Source organism: Lactuca sativa, chromosome 9 (genome assembly GCF_002870075.4).
Source record: "Lactuca sativa cultivar Salinas chromosome 9, Lsat_Salinas_v11, whole genome shotgun sequence".
In the NCBI taxonomy this organism is placed as follows: Eukaryota; Viridiplantae; Streptophyta; class Magnoliopsida; order Asterales; family Asteraceae; genus Lactuca; species Lactuca sativa.
Window position 1 is genome coordinate 67512689 of NC_056631.2, and position 23394 is coordinate 67536082.

A 23394-nucleotide genomic window follows, 5' to 3' on the forward strand; every position below is an offset into this window, starting at 1 on the left:
GTGAATTTACGATAAAGCGAGATTTAGCCTTAGTGATCTAAACGAAAGTCGTAGAATATGTTAAACTAAGAACATCGATAAAAAGAACGCCCAAATCTGACTTCGTATGAAGAAGTTATGAGATTTTAAACAGACCAATCATGTCCCGGCTTGTTAAAAATATAACTTTAAAAATAAAGTCAAAATTAGCCGACGGAGTCTAAACGAAAGTTGTAGAGTACGTCTTCACCTACGTGTGGATATAAAGAACGTCAAAAACGGAGTTCGTATGAACGAGTTACAAATTATAATAGCATATTTACGTATTAAAATAAAGTATAAATCATGTATACGTACACATATATATACATATGTATATATCATTAGAAAGGTATCGACGATGCGGTCATTATAAGACTAATGTTGAGTTCTTTCGACATTAGTTTAGTACAAATATCATTAAATCCATTTATAATAGTATTATAGAGGGGTGTTTAGTTGTTTATATAACTAAAAGGTCATTAAGGAATTATGGATGGTAGTTTTTGAAAATTCAATTAGTATAAATAAGAGCCTTGGGCTCTCATATTTCTTGCACCATTCTCTTGATTCAAGAGTCTTTCTCTCCTTATCCCCCGAGCATTTCGGTCCCTCGTGATTCGACTTCTCTTTCTGTAGCTTAGTATAGTAAGGTGAGCGCTGAAGCGCTGCACGAATCTTTCTTAGAAAGATTCAGCGACGAAGTTCTGCCCCTGCAGAGCCCGACTCCTAGCTAAAACCCCCTTGTAAGTAAGTTATGCTTACCTTATTTTAATATAGCTTATATTTAAAATTAGTATTGTTATTATGAACTTATAATAAATATTTGAGCTATTATTATAACTTATATAAGTGTCGTTATAATATTTTTTTTAACTACTCGCGGTACGGAGAATCTGGTTTAAAGGGCCGCATAGGGTTGTTGGATTTCAGAAGTGCTATATGCCAAAATGGTCCTGCCCTCCGGTGTTTTATGTCTGGCCCCTGTCTGTGCATAGTGGTTGGAAAATATTGTTTAACGCTTATATAATAATAATAATACTAAGACTAATAGTTGGTCACGGTAAATATTAGACTAAAATTTAGCGATAATAATGCTAGGTTTCGTCGAAGGAAAATAGAATCGTTAGAAGCAAGCACTGCCCGATTTTGGAATCATCACTTTAACAAGTGAGTGCATAGTTATTTTCAACTTACACATAGATATGAAGTATTTTATATAAATTACGTGCTATGTGTGCATATTATCTGAATACTTGCTATCTATGCTAGATGAACGTTGTTATACATGTTTTCAATGATTTAAACTGTATATGTATTTTATATCTACGAAAATGTTAGGGTAAAACATGGGTAGATGCAATAGGTGATGTGTGATAAAATGATGAGAGGTCTCGATGTTGATGTTGTTGATTCTGTCATCTAGCGGAGTATGGATGACGACCACGGACTCTTCTAGACAGTCCAGTGAAACACTAGCAGGCTCGCAACCTGTAGGTGTTTGTGAACGATATGTTCACCGGTGTACTCCATCCCCCACATGGTTGCCTTTAGGACATTTATTGCTGAGGAATCCCCTTAGCAGTAGTGTCCGTCCCGATGATGATCCTTAGGCTAGGTCCCTTATGATAGGTGTTTAGGGACGTAAAGTGAGGATAACGGGAACGGGTAATCGGGTTATTGTTGATCGATGAAATTAATAAACTTATTTATTGTGGGTTGAAAACCCTATGTGCTCACCAGGCTCCCAAGCCTGACCCACTCAGTTTTATGTATTACAGGTAGTGGCGCATGAGCATAGGTGTGATGTTTTGGACGAGGGATTACGGATATAGGCCTGTAGATATGAAATAATGTAGTAAGGCTTATATTGTACTGTTTATGCTTTTGATCTGTACGAACATGACATCCCGAGTCTTTTAATGAAATACATTTCTATGGAAATGCTTTTGATAAATCTTTATCATATTTTTGTTTTGGGACAAATTCCGCAACACTTTCATTTAAAATGTAACTCTGATTTTTAAACAAAGCATAAACAAACCGGTCTTTTCTGGCCGTGATTTTGGGGATGTCACAGTTGGTATCAGAGCATTAGTTTAAGCGAACTAGGAATTTGTAGGATTTCTAGACTTAAAATTAGAATGCTAAGCGATGATTGTGAGGTGTGAGCACTAGCTTATTTTAGGAATTGTGCCTAAAATGCTTTTATATGCTAAATGCTTTGTGCATAATATGCTGTTAATTGTTCAGATCTATGGTCTGTTGCCGACCGGATCTGGAAACCTTATGTGTTTAGGATTCTAAACGTACGACTACGATATTAGAACTAGCATGTAAACATTTCGGAGTGATAAGGACGATTTAAAACGTCTATCCTAAATAAAGATCTAAATTCACCCTATTCGGTGTATAGATCAAGATGGCAAGGACCCGTAGCAGAAACGTGAACGCAAATGGAGGTAGGAACCAACCCCCAGTGGTTTAACAAATACCTGTTGTTGAAGAAGTTGCACCTGAGCCAGTCACCATGGCTGGATTTCAAGCCATGATTCAGGCTATGCTAGCTGAACAAAGGGAAGAAATGAGACGGATGCTCCACGAAAATAGGGACGAACCTACCATACATGTTGAACCGACGGAGCCAGTTCCCGAGCCATCTGAGGAAGGGAACTATAGCCGCCAAGTGAGTCAAGTAGGGACTCAAGGTGAGCAAAACGATGGCCCAGAAGGGAGAAACAACAAGGATGGGCGGATGTACAAAAATTTCTTGGGTGCGAAACCACTAAGTCTCTCAGGAAGCCCAAAGCCTGTTGAGATTATGGACTGGATCTCCGAGATGGAGATGGTGTTTGAGAGCTACGACTGCAACGAGAAGCAGAAGACTGTCTTTGCTGTGAGACAATTGAAAACTGGAGTCTTGAGCTGGTGGAAGCTATTGGCAGATACAATGCCACGGGGAGAAGCTCTGAAAATGTCATGGGATGAGTTCTTGGAACAACTGAAGGCACAGTACTGTTCAGAGATAGACCTGATTGATCTGAACAATGAGTTCCAAAATTTGAAGAAGGGGAGAATGAGCATCGATGACTATGCTGCTGCATTTACGGAAAAGATGAAGTTGTTTCCATACCTAGTGCCAACTGAACTTTCCAAAATTGAGAAATTCGCAAACGGACTGCCGGCTGACTTTGGCCCAACAGTCAAGATGGCAACCACTCTGAAATCAGTTGTTCGAGCAGCTAAGAACGTGGAGACCCAACAAAAGGAAAGAGGTCTGGAGAGGGCTGAGGTTGGTGAGAAACGGAAGTTCAATAGATCCTCGAAGTCTAACAAGAAGAGTAGATTCTCGAAGTCTGGTTCGAGGGGAAGAGGATCAGAAGCGAAGTGGTGTGACAAGTGCAAGAAGAAGCACTTTGGGAAGTGTGACGGAGGGGTCACTTGTTACAAGTGCGGAAAGCCTAGGCACTACGCCAATGAATGCACCCTCAACCAGAAAGCCTGTTATGGGTGCAATGAAGAAGGGCACATTTTGAAGGACTGCCCGAAGAAGAAGGAGACAGGAAGACCTAACATACCACCGAAGCCGAAGGCAAGAGCCTTCTAGATGACGCTCGAGGCTGCAAAGGAGGCAGCAGACGTCGCTTCAGGTACCTTTCTTGTAAATGGTTTGCCTGCAAATATACTATTTGATTCCGGAGCCAACTACTCCTTTTTGTCGCATAAATTTGGTGGGAAATTAGCATTGCCTGTAGAAAAACTAGATAATACCCTGATTGTAGAAGTTGCCAATGGCAAATTCGTACCTGTTAGTAATCGTATTAGGAACATCGTCATTAACCAAAACGGAAACGAATTCCACGAAGAGCTATTACCCATAGAGTTAAACGGTTTCGACATCGTTTTGGGTATGGATTGGCTTAGCGCCAACGATGCTGAGATTCAATGCCGAAAGAAGATAGTAAAGGTAAACCCACCCGGAAAAGAATCATTTATGGTGTACGGGGACAAACGTAGAGTGAATTCTGGAATCATCTCCCTGATGAAAGCCAGGAAATGTTTGTCCAAAGGATGTGCATCATACTTGGCATTCGTAATCGATGCCAAGAAGGAGAAGAAAGAGGTGCAGAATATACCGGTTGTGTGTGATTATCTGGAAGTCTTTCCCGAAGATCTTCCCGGATTACCACCTAATAGGCAAGTGGAGTTTCGTATAGACTTGTTACCAGGAACAACACCGATAGCAAAGGAACCTTACCGATTAGCACCGACGGAGATGAAGGAGCTCATGACGCAACTTCAGGAGCTGTTGGACAACGGTTTTATTCGACCTAGTTCATCACCCTGGGGAGCTCCGGTGTTATTCGTGAAGAAGAAGGACGGAAGTATGAGAATGTGTATAGATTACCGAGAGCTGAATAAGGCAACGGTGAAGAACAAGTATCCATTGCCGAGGATTGATGACCTATTCGATCAGCTGCAAGGTTCGAGCTACTTCTCAAAGATCGATATTAGGTTAGGATATCATCAGCTAAAGGTGAGAAAGCAGGATATTGAGAAGACTGCATTCAGAACGAGATATGGACACTACGAGTTCTTGGTTATGTCATTCGGGCTAACCAATGCTCCCGCAGCATTCATGGATTTGATGAATAGGGTTTGTAAACCATTCCTCGATAAATCCGTGATAGTGTTCATCGACGACATTCTCATCTACTCAAAAAGCCAAAAGGAGCATGGCAAGCATCTACGGGAAGTATTAGAAGTGTTGAAGAAGGAGAAGCTTTTTGCAAAGTTCTCTAAATGCGACTTTTGGATACGGGAAGTCCAATTCTTGGGTCATGTTGTTAACCAGGAGGGAATAATGGTTGACCCCGCAAAGATCGAGGCTGTAATGAAGTGGGAACGTCCAAAGAGTCCCACGGAGATTCGAAGCTTTCTAGGATTAGCCGGATATTATCGACGATTTATCCAAGGCTTTTCTTCGATAGCTGCTCCATTAACAGCTTTGACTCATAAAGGAGCTACGTATACGTGGAGTGAGAAACACGATGAGGCATTCGAGAAGCTAAAGAAGAAGTTATGTGAAGCACCGATACTTTCTCTACCCGATGGAGTCGAAGATTTCGCGGTTTATAGTGACGCTTCTGGAGTCGGGTTGGGTTGTGTTCTGACCCAAAGAGAAAAGGTGATAGCATACGCATCTCGACAATTAAAAGAGCATGAAAAGAGCTACCCCACTCATGATCTGGAGTTGGCAGCGGTAGTTTTTGCCTTAAAGATATGGAGGCATTACCTCTACGGCACGAAGTGCAAGCTCTTCACTGATCATAAGAGTCTCCAGTATCTCTTTAATCAGAAGGAGTTGAACATGAGGCAACGACGCTGGCTAGAACTTCTCAAGGACTACGACTGTGAGATACTTTACCACCCAGGTAAAGCAAATATTGTTGCTGATGCTCTCAGTCGGAAAGTCAATCTGGAAAGGAAAAGGCCAAGAGCGTTAAGAATTGAAGTCGTCTCGACGATTGTGGAAAGTATCTGGAAAGCTCAAGAAGAAGCTTTAGAGAAAAACGACCGAAAGGAAGAACGTTTGGGAAGAACGTTAGTGTTTGGTACAAACAGTCGAGGACTAAAGGTATTCCAAGATCGAATTTGGGTACCTAAGACGGGAGGAATAAGAGATCTTCTGATGGAAGAAGCACACAAGACCATGTACTCGATTCATCCCGGTAGCACTAAAATGTATAGGGACCTAAAACCCTACTACTGGTGGCCGACGATGAAGCTCGATGTTACGAAGTATGTGGCCGAGTGCGTAACATGTGCGAGGGTTAAGGCACAACATCAGAAACTGTATGGGAGTTTGGAACCTTTACCTGTACCCATGGGTAAATGGGAAGACATCACCATGGATTTTGTGACTAAACTGCCCAGGACGAAGAACGGTCACGACATGATTTGGGTAGTCGTGGATCGTTTCACCAAGAGTGCACACTTCATAGCAGCCAACGAGAAGTGGTCTATGGATAAGCTCGCAAATGCTTACGTGAAGGAAATTGTAAGACTTCACGGTGTCCCTCTTACGATTGTATCAGATCGTGATAGTCGTTTCACGTCAAGGTTTTGGAGGAGTCTACAAGAGGAGTTAGGTACAAAGTTGTGTTTGAGTACTGCTTATCATCTGCAAACTGATGGTCAGAGCGAAAGAACGATTCAGACGCTAGAAGATATGCTGAGAGCATGTACCCTCGAATTCCAAGGGAATTGGGACGAGCACTTACCTTTGGTAGAATTTTCCTACAACAATAGTTTTCACTCGAGCATCAAGATGGCTCCTTATCAAGCCTTGTATGGGCAGAAGTGTCGTACGCCGTCTTGTTGGCTTGAAGCCGGAGAGAAGCAGTTTATGGACCCCGAGATAGTCCATGAGACTGCTGAGAAGTTGAAGGTGATTAGGGAAAGGATGTTAGCAGCCCAGGATCGTCAGAAGAGCTATCCTGACAAGAAAAGACGACCGATAACTTTCGAAGTTGGGGATTCCGTTTTGCTTAAAGTCTCACCGTGGAAGGGACTTATACGATTTGGGAAACGAGGAAAGTTGAGTCCAAGGTTTATTGGACCGTTCAAAGTTCTTCAGAAGATAGGGAACCAAGCTTACAAGCTGGAATTGCCCGAAGAACTCAATGGTATTCATAACACCTTCCATGTGTGTTATTTGAGGAAATTCACGGGAGATGTTCCCGACATAATTCCAATCTCAGAGTTAAGGATGGATGAAAATAAAAGGTTGATCGAAGAGCCTGAGGAAATTGTTGACCGTAAGACTAAGAAGTTACGACGCAAGATGGTCGACTTGGTGCTAGTCCGATGGAAACATTCGAATGGGCCGAATCTCACTTGGGAAACAGAGGATGACATGATGAGTCGCTATCCACATCTGTTTGCTGATGCATGATTCCGGGACGGAATCATCCTAAGGGGGAGAGAATTGTAACGCCCGGGTTTCAGGGCTAAGCATTTTTGTCAATGTAATAGTCTAGGTCAACTCTTGTAACTCTTTTTGAAGTAATAAAGATGAAATATTTGAGTATTATGTGAATTATATGTGTTTATTATTTAATTATAAATGTATAATTAATAAAGAATAAAAATGAGCGTCAAAATTAAAGTGTGAGATAATCCCGATATCTCTACATAAAGTTGTAGAATATGTCTCAAGGTTTCCGTGCATATAAGGAACGCCGAAATCCGAGTTATAAGGAACGCAAATAACTCTGGATGCTGCTCACGCATCTCACGCTCTGGTTCCCAAGTCATCTCGGACCCCTTCCGATGCTACCACTGAACCAGAACCAGGGGTACCTCCTTGTTCCTCAGAACCTTGATTTTCCGATCTCTGATGGCCACTAGTCTCTCAGCATAATTCAGGCTCGCATCCACCTGAATATCCTCCAATGGAACCACTGCCGACTCATTGGCTATACACTTCCTCAGCTGCGACACATGAAAAGTGTCGTGAATCTGCCCCAACACTGCTGGCAAATCCAAACGATAGGCTACCCGGCCTACCCTTGCAATCACTCGGAAAGGACCAATATATCGGGGCCCCAACTTGCCCTTCTTCCTGAATCGAATCACTCCTTTCCAAGGAGAGACCTTCAGGAGTACAAGGTCGCCGACCTGAAACTTAAGCTCGGACCGGCGTCTGTTTGCATAACTCTTCTGTCGGCTCTAAGCGGTCAACAACCTCTGTCTGACCTGCTGGATCTGCTCTGTCGTCTGAAGCACGATCTCTGTACTGCCCATCACCCTCTGTCCAACCTCTCCCCAATAAATGGGGGTCCGACACCTCCTTCCATACAACAGCTCAAAGGGTGGCATACCAATGCTCGAATGATGGCTGTTGTTGTAGGAAAACTCTGCCAAGGGCAAATATGCATCCCAACTACCCCCGAAATCCAACACACATGCCCGGAGCATGTCCTCGAGCGTCTGAATCGTCCGCTCACTCTGACCGTCTGTTTGGGGATGATATGCGGTACTAAAAAGCAGCCTAGTACCCAACTCCTCATGAAACTTCTTCCAGAATCTGGAAGTGAAGCGCACATCACAGTCTGAAACAATCTAGATCGGCACCCCGTGCTGAGATACCACTTCCCTCACATACACCTCCGCCAATTTCTCTGCTGAAGAACTGTAACGCCCGGGTTTCAGGGCTAAGCATTTTTGTCAATGTAATAGTCTAGGTCAACTGTTGTAACTCTTTTTGAAGTAATAAAGATGAAATATTTGAGTATTATGTGAATTATATGTGTTTATTATTTAATTATAAATGTATAATTAATAAAGAATAAAAATGAGCGTCAAAATTAAAGTGTGAGATAATCCCGATATCTCTACATAAAGCTGTAGAATATGTCTCAAGGTTTCCGTGCATATAAGGAACGCCGAAATCCGAGTTATAACGAAGAAGTTATGACCCGTCGAAGTTTCACGACAGAACCGGCACGATACCGGGAAGTGTGAATAGTGAATTTACGATAAAGCGAGATTTAGCCTTAGTGATCTAAACGAAAGTCGTAGAATATGTTAAACTAAGAACATCGATAAAAAGAACGCCCAAATCTGACTTCGTATGAAGAAGTTATGAGATTTTAAACAGACCAATCATGTCCCGGCTTGTTAAAAATATAACTTTAAAAATAAAGTCAAAATTAGCCGACGGAGTCTAAACGAAAGTTGTAGAGTACGTCTTCACCTACGTGTGGATATAAAGAACGTCAAAAACGGAGTTCGTATGAACGAGTTACAAATTATAATAGCATATTTACGTATTAAAATAAAGTATAAATCATGTATACGTACACATATATATACATATGTATATATCATTAGAAAGGTATCGACGATGCGGTCATTATAAGACTAATGTTGAGTTCTTTCGACATTAGTTTAGTACAAATATCATTAAATCCATTTATAATAGTATTATAGAGGGGTGTTTAGTTGTTTATATAACTAAAAGGTCATTAAGTAATTATGGAGGGTAGTTTTTGAAAATTCAATTAGTATAAATAAGAGCCTTGGGCTCTCATATTTCTTGCACCATTCTCTTGATTCAAGAGTCTTTCTCTCCTTATCCCCCGAGCATTTCGGTCCCTCGTGATTCGACTTCTCTTTCTGTAGCTTAGTATAGTAAGGTGAGCGCTGAAGCGCTGCACGAATCTTTCTTAGAAAGATCCAGCGATGAAGTTCTGCCCCTGCAGAGCCCGACTCCTAGCTAAAACCCCCTTGTAAGTAAGTTATGCTTACCTTATTTTAATATAGCTTATATTTAAAATTAGTATTGTTATTATGAACTTATAATAAATATTTGAGCTATTATTATAACTTATATAAGTGTCGTTATAATATTTTTTTTAACTACTCGCGGTACGGAGAATCTGGTTTAAAGGGCCGCATAGGGTTGTTGGATTTCAGAAGTGCTATATGCCAAAATGGTCCTGCCCTCCGGTGTTTTATGTCTGGCCCCTGTCTGTACATAGTGGTTGGAAAATATTGTTTAACGCTTATATAATAATAATAATACTAAGACTAATAGTTGGTCACGGTAAATATTAGACTAAAATTTAGCGATAATAATGCTAGGTTTCGTCGAAGGAAAATAGAATCGTTAGAAGCAAGCACTGCCCGATTTTGGAATCATCACTTTAACAAGTGAGTGCATAGTTACTTTCAAGTTACACATAGATATGAAGTATTTTATATAAATTACGTGCTATGTGTGCATATTATCTGAATACTTGCTATCTATGCTAGATGAACGTTGTTATACATGTTTTCAATGATTTAAACTGTATATGTATTTTATATCTACGAAAATGTTAGGGTAAAACATGGGTAGATGCAATAGGTGATGTGTGATAAAATGATGAGAGGCCTCGATGTTGATGTTGTTGATTCTGTCATCTAGCGGAGTATGGATGACGACCACGGACTCTTCTAGACAGTCAAGTGGAACACTAGCAGGCTCGCAACCTGTAGGTGTTTGTGAACGATATGTTCACCGGTGTACTCCATCCCCCACATTGTTGCCTTTAGGACATTTATTGCTGAGGAATCCCCTTAGCAGTAGTGTCCGTCCCGATGATGATCCTTAGGCTAGGTCCCTTATGATAGGTGTTTAGGGACGTAAAGTGAGGATAACGGGAACGGGTAATCGGGTTATTGTTGATCGATGAAATTAATAAACTTATTTATTGTGGGTTGAAAACCCTATGTGCTCACCAGGCTCCCAAGCCTGACCCACTCAGTTTTATTTATTACAGGTAGTGGCGCATGAGCATAGGTGTGATGTTTTGGACGAGGGATTACGGATATAGGCCTGTAAATATGAAATAATGTAGTAAGGCTTATATTGTACTGTTTATGCTTTTGATCTGTACGAACATGACATCCCGAGTCTTTTAATGAAATACATTTCTATGGAAATGCTTTTGATAAATCTTTATCATATTTTTGTTTTGGGACAAATTCCGCAACACTTTCATTTAAAATGTAACTCTGATTTTTAAACAAAGCATATACAAACCGGTCTTTTCTGGCCGTGATTTTGGGGATGTCACAAGAACTCTCGCTGATAGCAAGGAAATGAGCGCTCTTCGTCAACCTGTCCACAATCACCCAAATTGCATCAACTCCTCTGGTAGTCCTTGGCAATTTGGTGATGAAATCCATAGTGATCTGTTCCCACTTCCATTCGGGAACCTCCAATGGTTGTAACTTACCATGCGGCCTCTGGTGCTCGGCCTTAACCCTACGGCAGGTCAAGCACCTCTCAACAAACCACGCAGCATCCCTCTTCATACCGGGCCACCAATACTCCTTTCTCAGATCCAAATACATCTTAGTGGCCCCCGGATGGATCGAAAATTTCGACCGATGAGCCTTCTCCATCAAAATGGTACGCGTTCCTCCCACAAACGGCACCCAGATACGCCCCTGAAACGTCATAAGCCCCCGACCATCGGTAACGAACTCTGAAACCAACCCAACAACCCGTTCCCTCTTCTGCATCTCAGGTTGCACAGCCTCGGCCTGTGCCCCACGAATGGCGTCCAACACTGGAGCTATCACGGTCAATCTCAAACATACCTCCCGCAGCGGGGTGCTCTCCGCCCTGCGACTCAATGCATCGGCTACCACATTAGCCTTTCCTGGGTGGTACATGATCTCACAATCATAATCTTTGACCACGTCCAACCACCTTCTTTGACGCATATTTAGATTGGGCTGATCCATTAAATACTTCAAACTCTTATGGTCCGTGTATATCGTACACCGAACCCCATACAAGTAGTGACGCCAAATCTTGAGGGCAAACACCACTGCCCCCAACTCTAGATCATGGGTGGGATATCTCGTCTCATGAGGCTTCAGCTGCCTCGATGCATATGCTATCACATGCCCTCTCTGCATCAGCACCACTCCCAACCCCAAAATCGATGCATCACAGTATACCACAAAGTCCTCCATCCCTTCCGGGAGGGCTAACACCGGGGCTTCGCACAACCTTTGGCGAAGTGTCTCAAAGGAGGCCTGTTGCTCGGGGTCCCATGAAAAAGCAACACCCTTCCGGGTCAATCTGGTGAGTGGCACTGTGATCTTAGAGAAATCCTTGATAAACCTCCGATAATACCCTGCCAACCCTAGGAAACTCCTGATCTCGGAGGGTGACTTCGGCACCTCCCAACTCATCACCGCCTCAACCTTGGCCGGATCGACCAATATCCCTTCCTGGTTAACGAGATGTCCTAAGAACTGGACCTCCCGCAACCAGAAATCACACTTGGGGAATTTGGCATAAAGCCTCTCCGATCTCAGAACTCCGAGAACCTCTCTCAAATGCTCCTCGTGCTGCTCTCTAGATCTCGAATATACCAGAATGTTATCGATAAATACAATCACCGACCGATCCAGCATCGGCCTACACACTCAGTTCATGAGATCTATGAACACTGCCGGGGCATTGGTGAGCCCGAAAGGCATTACCACAAACTCATAATGCCCATAACGCGTCCTGAACGCTGTCTTCTGGACGTCCTCATCCCGCACCCTCACCTGATGATATCCAGACCTCAAATCGATCTTGGAGAACCAAGATGCTCCCTGCAACTGATCGAACAAATCGTCGATCCTCGGCAACGGGTAACGGTTCTTGACCGTCAGCTTGTTCAACTCCCGGTAATCAATGCACATCTGGTGTGAACCATCCTTCTTCTTGACGAACAGGATAGGCGCTCCCCACGACGAGCTGCTCCGCCGAATAAACCCCTTCCCCAGCAGCTCCTGAAGTTGTGAGGATAACTCTTGCATCTCTAGAGGTGCAAGACGATAAGGCACCTTAGCGATAGGCGCGACCCCCGGAACCAAATCGATACTGAACTCCACTTGTCTTACAGGAGGCACACCCTGCAACTCCTCGGGAAATACATCCGGGAACTCACGCACCACCGGAACCTCCTCAACTGAACTCGGCCTCTCGGAATCCACCCGCGTATCCATCACATACGCCACAAAACCATTACAGCCCTGCTGTAGACACTGCCTTGCCCTAGCGGCCGAACAAAACGCTGATCCTGAACATGTACCCTCGCCGTATACCGAAAGAACTCCCCCACTAGGGTCTCGTATGGTCACCAGCTGACGATCACAGTCGATAACCGCACCGAATCTGCTCAACCAGTCCATGCCCACAATGACACAGACATCTCCCATCGCAATAGGAACCAGATCAATCGGGAACTCAACACTGAAAATCTCGACTATGCAACCTCGAAGAACCTCCGTGGCATATATCACCCTCTCATCAGCTATGGAAACTCTCAGAGGCCGACTCAATGCCTCACGACTAACACTAATATGCTGACTAAAAGCCAAAGATACAAAAGACCGACTCGCACCCGAGTCAAATAACACCAAGGAAGGTACAGAATTCACAAGAAAAGTACCTACGCATCACATAATATAAGAATAATATCTCAACATCAAAATAAATACACGAAAGAATACATACCAGCCACGACATCGGGCGCTGTGCGGACCTCCTCCGCGGTCAGCTGAAAAGCTCTCCCTCGTGCCCTCGGCGCCTCGGCCTTCACTGGCTGACTCTCGGTAGCTCTGATGGCGGCAGGGGCAGATCCCTGAGGTGCTCCCTGAGATGATCCTTGCAACTGTGGACACTCTGCCTTCCGGTGTCCGGTCTGATTGCAGTGAAAACACACCGCAAACCCCTTGGGGAAGTCCTTGGCCATGTGCCCCTCCTTGCCACACTTGTAGCAAGATCCCGCCCTACAGACTCCATCATGACCCTTGCCACACTTCCCACAAGTGCGGCCCTTCTGGCTCCCTGGTTTGGGATCAGCGGGCTTGGCCCGCTTGGCTGCCGGCTGAGACTGTGCCGGTCGCCGATCCCTCCCCTGAGACTCCGCCTCCTCCCTAGCCTGAGTCTCTAGCTCAATCTCCCTCTTCCGGGCATTTTCCTGAAGCTCGGCAAATGTCCGATACGAGGAGTTCGCCACGAACTCCCGAATGTCTCTCCTCAAAATACTCAGATATCGGCTCATACGTGCTTGCTCAGTGGACACGTGCTCAGGGCAGAACATCGCCCTCTCATGAAACATCCTGTTAATCGTTGTAGCCGACTCAGTACCCTGCTTGAGGGTCAGAAACTCCTGGGCCAAACGCTCCCTCTCCACCTGGGGAATGTACTCATCTCGGAACATGGCAGTGAACCTCTCCCAGGTCACTGCTGCAAGCTCAGCAGGCGTAAAGTGCGCCGTCACAAACTTCCACCAGTCCTTTGCTCCCAAGCAAAGCTGGTTCAGCGCGAACCGAACCTTCAAATGCTCAGGAGATGAGCAAGTGAAGAAACACCCCTCTATGTCAGAAATCCACCTCATAGCTGCCACCGGGTCCTGGGTCCCATCAAACTCTGGCGGTTTTATGTTGCTCAACTCACGGAACGGCAACGCATCACCAACTTGCGGCCTCGCGGCAGCAATAGCTGCGGTGGCCGCTGCAACAGCAGCCTCAGAAAGAGCGGCATAACACTCGTCAAAGGTCTCAATCAGCGTGGTCTTAATAGACCCGAACATCTCTGGTATCTCTGCTCTGATGGCCGTAGCCACCTCCTCGTGGATGATCCGGCGGATCTCCTCATCACTGGTATCACTGCTCTCAGGCATCAAACATGTCCTCACCATGATCTACCTCTGAAATACAACATACGATAAATTTGAACCCATTCGAGCATACTCACACTCGACAACTCATTCCTCCTTGATCCTTGGTATTCCAAAGATTCTTACTTGGGTTGTACACCACTCCGGTGCTTTCAGTAGTACGGGCCCAATACTACTGTCCGCACCGTATCAGAATACACCCCAAGTCCTCCTCTTCGGATCCCAAATTCCAAATACTCTGTCATGCATAGGCCACTCTCTAATAGATCTCTCATAAGCCCCTCGCTGCTACCTACTCACTCTCAAGCATCTCATAGCAGCTCACCTCTTCCTAGGCTAAGGCATCACAAATCAGCCCACTCTAGTCCTAATAGGAATACCTAGCCTACTCTAGCATGCGAATACATCATATCAATATCAATATCACATAAAATGAGGGTATTTTGGGAAATCACCGTTCGGGTGCGGACCGATCGTACACACACTCTGCTCTGCGTTTTTCCAAAATCGTTTACTCTTTTTGAAAATACTTCTCAAATCCTCAGTTTGAGTTCAAATACGCCCGAAGGTGTACTCGAATCCCTCAAACCAAGGCTCTGATACCAACTTGTAACACCGTGAATTTCAAATTAATTTTTCGCAAAATATAAAAATATTTTTCATTTAATTTTCATAAAACATCAAGTTTAAAACTCCAATTCACATCATACAAAATCCCAAGATCACATAGCATAAAAATCCCATGCGTGTGTACAGATCAAGCCGGCACCTTCCCACGGTCATCACTCGTACCTGAAACAAACCACACTAACAATGTAAGCACAAAGCTTAGTGAGTTCCCCAAAATACCACGCATAACACATATTAGCCACTCGAGGCTATAACTCTGTGGGTCCGTGGAACCTACTGTGTGAACCCTCTGGTTCTAACTCTGTGAACCTTCCGGTTCCAACTCTATAAACATGCACAACATAAATCACATAGAAATAATGCAGTTCAACACATCACATACATATAGCATACAAATACTCTGTCACATAACTCTAATTACCTACTTAAGGTAAAGTATAGTGAGAAGACTCACCTCGCGTATCTCGATAACTCGCAAATCCCGAAAGTCACTCGCGCTCGATCCTCCGAGCTATAATCCTCCTATAACACAATATACCTCTAATTAACACTTTCTCAACTAGGGTTGACTACCCCCATCAAGTCAACACTGGTCAACGGTCAATGGTCAACTTTGACTGGACTCGACGAGTGCACTAGAGCGACTCGGCAAGTCTATACATGTTCACCAACTCTCTAGGATTCTCTTTTAACTTGTCGAGTACTCCCCTGACTCGATGAGTTCCACCTGGCATGAATCGCGGGGCCACCACGACTCAACTCGCCGAGTCTCAAGAACAACTCGGTGAGTTCCAGCTCGACTCAGTCCACCTGTCAACCCTCTCTAACTCTCCCTGACTCACTGAGTCGACTCTTAACTCGGCAAGACCACTCGCTGAGTGGTTAAGGACAAACTTCATGCTACTCGCCGAGTCTGTTCTTCGGACTCGGCGAGTCCATGCACCAACTCAATCTCACTTCTGAGGTCAGATCCGCTCCACCAACTCATAAATCTGGCCCTCCCAAGCACATTCATCACGTAAAGCTCATGTCTTGGTGCTCATAACACACCCCATGACTCATAAATGGTGTTTTGACCTCAAGCACAAAGACCCCAATCCAAAACCCCCATGGATTCATAAAAAGCTTGGACAAAGGGACATTCTGGACCTCCAAGGGTCCAGATCCAGAACCTAACTCGCTTAAGGGACCAAGGAAGCACTAGATCTAGCCACAAAAGGGCTCAATAAGCCCTAAGTCAACATGAACATCAACATAACAGAGAATGGTTCGAAACTAGTACCTCAAACGTGATGTTCTGGACCTCAAATCTTCAGGAAGTTGATCCTCTTGTTTCCCCTTGGCTATTTCTTCCTTTCCCTTGCTAGATAACACCTCCAAGGTCAATAATGGCTCCTTGACTTACTCCAAACGCTCAAGCTCACTAGGGTTTCACTCTGGGGACTGGTGAGCACAAATGACGGCCATAAGGCCCTTTAAATAGGCCCCAAACCCGAGAAATTAGGGTTTCATTAAACAGCGCGGACTCGCCGAGTCCATTCCTTGGACTCGCCGAGTCCAGGCGCGAACCCGCGTCCAAATCCGCGATCATACTCGGCGAGTCTAGGCTCCAACTCGCCGAGTCTCCTCACAAATCATCAAAAATAAATAAATGAACAATACCTGGGAATCCGGGCTGTTACAATAACTATCTATGTTGATACGAACATACTATCATATAAACATAATATTAACTTTTATATAATAATTAGCATGCATTTTCCCCCGAAAAAAAAATTGGGGCTGTGAAACTCACCCTAGTAGCGTGATTTTATGGAATCTAACTAGAAACGTTCAGCGGTTCATGATCGTCGGGCTCGGGATGTGGAATGCCTTCAGAAAACGTGAGAGAGAGAGGGAAAAGATTTAGGTGTAAGAAGTGTTAAGGTCGAACTTGCTATTTATAGGTTGCCCAAAACTAGTCCACGTCATGGAGGATGGATGCATCACTTCATAGACTTGCCATTTGGGTCCTAGCTTGAGAAGGTGTCATGATATTGACTTCACGCCGTGACCTTAATGTCCACGTCATGGAGTTTCAACACCTCACTTCCATAGAATTTCCATCTGCATACTAGCCTAAAGAAGTTTCCTAGATCACATTCATGTCGTTACCTTTATGTCCACGTCGTGGAGCATGGCTGATTAGGTTTTCTGCAACATGTCATGCTCTTAGACTGCTACATCTTCGGAAGGTCATAACTTTTGCATACGAACTCCGTTATTGACATTCTTTATATCCACGTGTAGGTATTTCCAAGTACTAAAACTCTATTTTAGATTTCTATAGCTAACTCTCACTATATTTTAACTTCTTCTAATTATAGTGATTTATGGTGTTAGAGTTTATCATAACTTCTTCACGTGAAGTCTGATTTAGACGTTATATATATTTTTGGAATCGTATGGACATGTACTTCGATTTATACTATAAGGTAGGTATGAAAGTTCATATTTGTATTAGAATTTTCCATGAACTACAAAGTAAGTTTATTACATTACTTGTTTGACATAATCACATTACTTGATTAACATAATCACATGTGATTGTTGCTGACCTATTTTGACTGGTGTTACAACTATCTTATATTATGATTTTAGAAAAATAGTATATACCACCTAGGGTTTTCCTTTTGATGCTCAATACTTGTATGCTCAATTAGAGAAAACATAGATACAAGGAATTCGGGTTGCATGCACATATAGGGATTGTTTATTATGCTCAAAACCCATCAAAAATGTCGTGGCTCCTCAAGCCTTTAGCACTAGGCATGGAAACATCAAGTTGCTTAGATTTTGTTAGCAGGTTCGGATCATGAGTCTGCTTCCTATTTCCTAGTTGCATATCCATACCATGCTCCCGCTCCCGAGTCACCTTGACAATCCCATCAGTTTCCTGGATGGTTGAAATCTTATTCTCGAACTTGCCAACCAACCTATCAGTGATATGATCAATAATGCCTGGAAAATCCTCTTGTAAGGTATGTGTAAACTCAACGATAATCCAATCATGGAATCGATCCCATGAAGGCATGGTTCATATCCCACCTTTCGATCCCGCGATGCAAGAACTAGCAATAGGATCCTCCTTCCCGAAGAACTCTAGGGATGTACAAGCCTGAGTTCGATCCCCTAACTGTCCTACTGAAATCTCCACCCGAAAAGCCCCAAGGTGCTCGTCCAAGAGCTCCATGACCCCTTCCTTAATGGTACCAAACATCACAGGAGTCGCATCCAACATACTGCGAGTGATCTCTGACATAACAAGCTCATGTATCTTTTCATCAATCGCCTCAACATCAGAGCCTGAACCTAAACCCAAGCCTTCTCCACTAGTGCTCATCACCATACTAAAAAGCAACCACATAAATGATCAGAACATACCCAAAGAATCCTCGTCCTCCAGGCTTCTTAGAATCCTCGCAACTTTCCTTAATTTGAGTATGGGTCATGTTCTTTCAGTAGTATAAGCCTAATAATATCTGCCATACCTATCCATACTTTCCTCAAGAATCATCTCGGATCCTCTAAGTCACCTTCTCAAACTGACACTCTAAGTACCTGCAAAACAGCACATACAAACCCACTAAAACACTTCCTAGGCTCTCCTAGGTTCCTCACCCTACCCTGCCATCAGTTGCTGAAGAACCTCTACTAATATCGGCTAACTACTTTGTGAATACAATTACATGAAACAAAGCTTATATATCCTTCGACTAAAAGATTCAACCCTACAACGGTTAGACTAAAACGAGGGCCAAATCAATCACTTTGAGATTATTTAACCATGTAGCATGTAACTTAACATATTCAGGAAATAATTAACTCACGTCAATATGAGTCCCATAAAGAACAAAGTAAGAAACATTAGGGAATAGAGAAATCTAAACCAGTGAAACACCTAATCAGGCCATTCTATCAAATCATCAGATATCCATACTAGCATGTAGTTCTAAAAGCTTAACCAACAGGTATATAAAGACATATCTCCTAGCATTTTATCATGCAATCCTGAGCAGCTCCTTAGTCCTAATCTAACATGAAATTCTTATAACATATAACATTACATTATGTATGGGTATTCTGGGAATCACATACTTGGGCTCGGCTGATTGCATGCATCACACCTCTTTTTCTTTATAAAAATATTTTTAGAAAATTAATTTTCCTTCAAAAATATTACCAATTCCTCAATTTGAGTTCAGACACACTCGAGAGTGTGCCCGAATCTCTTAAACCAAGGCTCTAATACCAACTTGTGATATCCCAAAAATTCATAGTAAAATTTTCATTTTTAAAACAATAATTCATACAAAGGAGTTGTTCCAAAACCAATCAAGGTGAATATATCATCTCAACATCAGAGTAAAAATCACAAATAGCCAATGCAGAAATCTCTGGGGGATGTAATGCAGTCACGCCGGACCCTTCCCTTTGGAATCAAAAGTACCCGAAACCATAATATGACGTCCCCATTTTCACGGCCAGAAAAGACCAATTTTGTGTATGCTTTATAAAAATCAGAATATCTCTTTTAAGAAAAACGTTGCGGAATTTATTCCTAGAAAAACATGATAATTACATTATCAAGGCATTTTCGAAGAAATGTATTTTTATTCATTCTAAAACATTTGGGATGTCATCGTTAATACAGAAGCATAAGCAAAAATATGTATGCTTGGGCAGCATAACCAAAAATATCTTGAGGTTAAAAAGCTCTCTGAGGATGGATTCAGAGGGTTGCATAAATGAACATTGTTCGAAAGAAGTGGGTAATTGTTTATGAAGATTGTGAGTATTTAAAGTATGGGGGGTTATTTAGGAAAAATTTTAGACACAAATGCATGCGTTGAGGTCTTGGCATAATGGCTGAGCTGGAATTGGATTGTTCTATGTAATGCTAGTGATGAAGGTTTGAGTTTAAATAAGTAGGTTTTCTTGAGGGCAAGCAAAGCCTAAGTGTGGGGTATTTTGATATTGCCATATTTATACATATTTTTAGGCAATATTTAAGTACATTTTTATATATATTTTGGTCATTTTCATAGAATAATGGTACTTATAAGGTTAAATTATATTTTGCAGCCAAAAAGAAGACATTTAGAAGAAAAGGGACTAAAAGCGTTAAAGGATGGAACTTTGGAGGCTGAAGGCTTGAAAGACACGAAAAACACCCAAAAAAGACGTCCTCACGACGTGAACAGTTGATGGTTCACGATGTGAATAAATAGAACTGTTCACTGTTCGGATAAAATCGAATTATCCAATTGGACAATTTGGATGAGACTATTTGGTTCGGATATTCGGATTGGTTTACAACAAAACCAAATTATTATTTTGGATTTCGGATTGATTTTGGTTTATAAAATAAGAACCGAATAGTCCAAAAAAACCGAATAAACATTTATTATTTATCTATTTATAATATATATCTATAGTTATTTATCAATTTTATAATTTATTTTTTCAAATAGGAACGTTTCGCCCGATAGAAAAACATTAATATGCATTTTCACTCAAAAGTTTTCTATCTATAAAATATTTGACTATAATGTATATTCTTATTAGTTGTTTATAAATTTCAAATCACAACTAAGTAATTTGTTTTTTCTTCTTGTGTAAAGTTTAGTAATATTATAATTATTTGTCGATTTAAAATGTTTCGGTTTTTGAAAACCGAATTATAAAAACCAATCCAACCGAATTGTAATTGGATCGGATTGGATTGGATTTAAATTTATTTTGGACTATTCAGATCGATGTTTTAAAAACCAAAATCAATTTGGATTCACTTGATTGGATCGGATCATACCGATCCATCCAAACGAACACCCTTTTGAATAAAGAGAGATAGAAGATAAGCATCCGGGTGAAGGAATCCTTGACGATCACGATTACCTGGAGTTCACGACGTGAGTTTTAAATTCTCACGACGTGAACAGTGAATTAGAAGAGAATATAGATATCTTTGCCTATTACGATTGGAGAGACTTTTGGCTGGCTTAGAAGGATTCCTGGAGGCGAAATTCAGAGGAAAAGAAGCTCTGGAAGTTGGTTTTAACACCAAGGAAGAAGAAGTTCATAATTTGGCTTTATAGATTGGTACACTTAAACATGTCTTTGATTATAGTTTTTGTTTGTTTAGTTGTTAGTATGTCCAGCTAAATCTAGCTGCTTCTGTTAGCTAGATGAAGCTGGAACTCATGGTTTTAATGCATTAGACTTGACTTTACTTGTTGGTGATATGCTTGTGTTGATTGATTTTACCTAGCATGCTTCAATTAATTATTTGACTGCTTTAAATTCTTGTTCTGTGTAGTTAGTGAACACAAATCTGCATGAATTTGAATACCTAATAATATAGTGAAGACTAGTTTATTAGAGCTAAGATCAAACCAATCTTAGATAAGTAATTGAATCATTAAATTAAGTTATGCTAGAGAACTCATATTATGACTGTAATTGTGTTTTGATTAATCAATCTTTCATGGCTCCAATCTTATTTAATAATTGATTATGTGTTAACTATTGTATGACCATACATAGATTTACATGAATTGATTAATAATTAGTAGATTTAGAACTAAATTGCTAATACTTCCTTAATTAGTAACCAACAGTAATAGTCATAGCTAATGTATAACCACTGAGTGAAAGTGGATTCGAACTAATAGAAGTGTTTTGTTTATTGATTGAGTTTTTGTTAAAGAATTAAGTTAGTCTGATCTTGTAAAATCAGATAAAAACCCCTTTTTAGCACATTAGTAATTAGGTTAGTTTAGTAGTAAATAAATTAATTAGTCAACACCGTTCCCTGTGACCGACACCCGACTTACCAAACTAATCTATAATTCGACTAGGTACACTGCCTAGTTGCATTTTAGTTAGTTAGTTAGTTAGGTTATAAATTATAAAATTAGTGGGTACTATCGTGCACATCAAGTTTTTGGCGCCGTTGCCGGGGAACGGCGTAGTTAATTATTAGTTTGTTTGCTTTAAATTGATCGATCCTTTTTGTGGGGTAAAACCTGCAAAAAGTTACTTTTGCAGTTTAGTTTTTTTTAGTAAGTACTAGGATCACATCGTGAACCTTAAGTTCACTTCGTGAGTTTAGTTTTTTTTCTGCGTTTTTTTTTTCTGTTACTTTTTCTGCGACAACACGAGGTGGTAACTTGTACCACGTCGTGGTGGACTGTTAGTAGGTAATTTTTTTAGTTTTTGTTCAGTTTTACGTTTTTTTTACTTTGATTGTTTTGCAGGAGTTCATGACCAGAGGATCCAACACACCTTTGGTGCCACCACTTGAAGATCCTGAGTCTACACTTCACAAAAAGAAGGATAAGAGCATGAAAGAAGATCAACCACCAAAGAAGACACCCTTACAAGAACTAAAATCATCCTTTCCAAGGAAGTCAGGGAAGAAAACGGAGGAGTCAAGTTCATCTTCTAAGAACAAGAGCAAGCTTGAACACTTAGATCAAATACCCGTCCAAGCCAAGTTCGAGTACGATACTGAGCCTGAATTTGAATTACATACTAGTGAGCCCGAGAACAAGCTGGAGAACGAGATGGAAAACATTGATGAGATGGCCATGGGGGACTACAAGAAGCGCATTCGAGATGATGTGGGGCCGGGTTTAGTACATCCTACGATTCCTGCCAATGTCACGTTTGAGTTGAAGGGACATATCCTTACTTCACTTAAGGATATCCCATTTTACGGGAAAGATCACGAGGATGCTTTCAAACACTTAGACGAGGTGAATGATATTGCGGATTATTTTAATACTCCCAATATCCCAAGGGAGACAGCTTTGCTAAGGATTCTACCAGTCACTTTCAAGGGAGTAGCAAAAGACTGGTTAAAGGCACTCCCACCTGGTACGATCACCACATGGGCCCAGTTGCATGAGAGATTCCTAGATCAGTTTTGTCCACCCTCCAAAATCTCTAAACTCAAGAAGGCAATTGCCAAATTTGAGCAAAATCCGGGGTAGTCATTATACGAGGCCTGGGAATGTTACAAGGGGTTGTTAAGGAATTGTCCTCAACATGACCTCAATATTCAGCATGAGATGTCAATATTCTATGATGGGGTGAATGTCATGACTAAACAACTCCTTGATTCGCAAGGACCACTAACAAAGAAGAACCCAAATCAGGCCAAGGAGCTGATCGAAGAGTTTTCAAGGCATTCTCGTGAGTATCACAACCCAGGGCGTGATGGAATAAAAGGAGGTGGGGGTACACAAACTGAAGAGATGGCTGTTGTGATGGCAGTGCTTAGCACTATGGATAGGAGGTTGACTCAAATGGACCAATCAATTCATGCAATTCGAGTTAGTTGCGAGAGATGTAGTGGCCCACACTTGACAAAGGATTGCAATATGGATGAATATAGGAACAAGAAAGCTCAAGTATGCTACTCAAGTGGGGACAAGTATGAAGAAGATTGGAGAAA

General features: G+C 42.0%; 1 non-coding gene across 1 annotated transcript; it reads right to left on the reverse strand.

Moving 5' to 3' along the window:
• Positions 1 to 22885: 22885 nt before the first annotated feature.
• On the reverse strand, positions 22886 to 22992 carry LOC111901813 (small nucleolar RNA R71). Its single transcript, XR_002853610.1, has one exon. It is a non-coding gene; the product is annotated as a small nucleolar RNA R71 (small nucleolar RNA).
• Between the last annotated feature and the right edge of the window lie 402 nt (positions 22993 to 23394).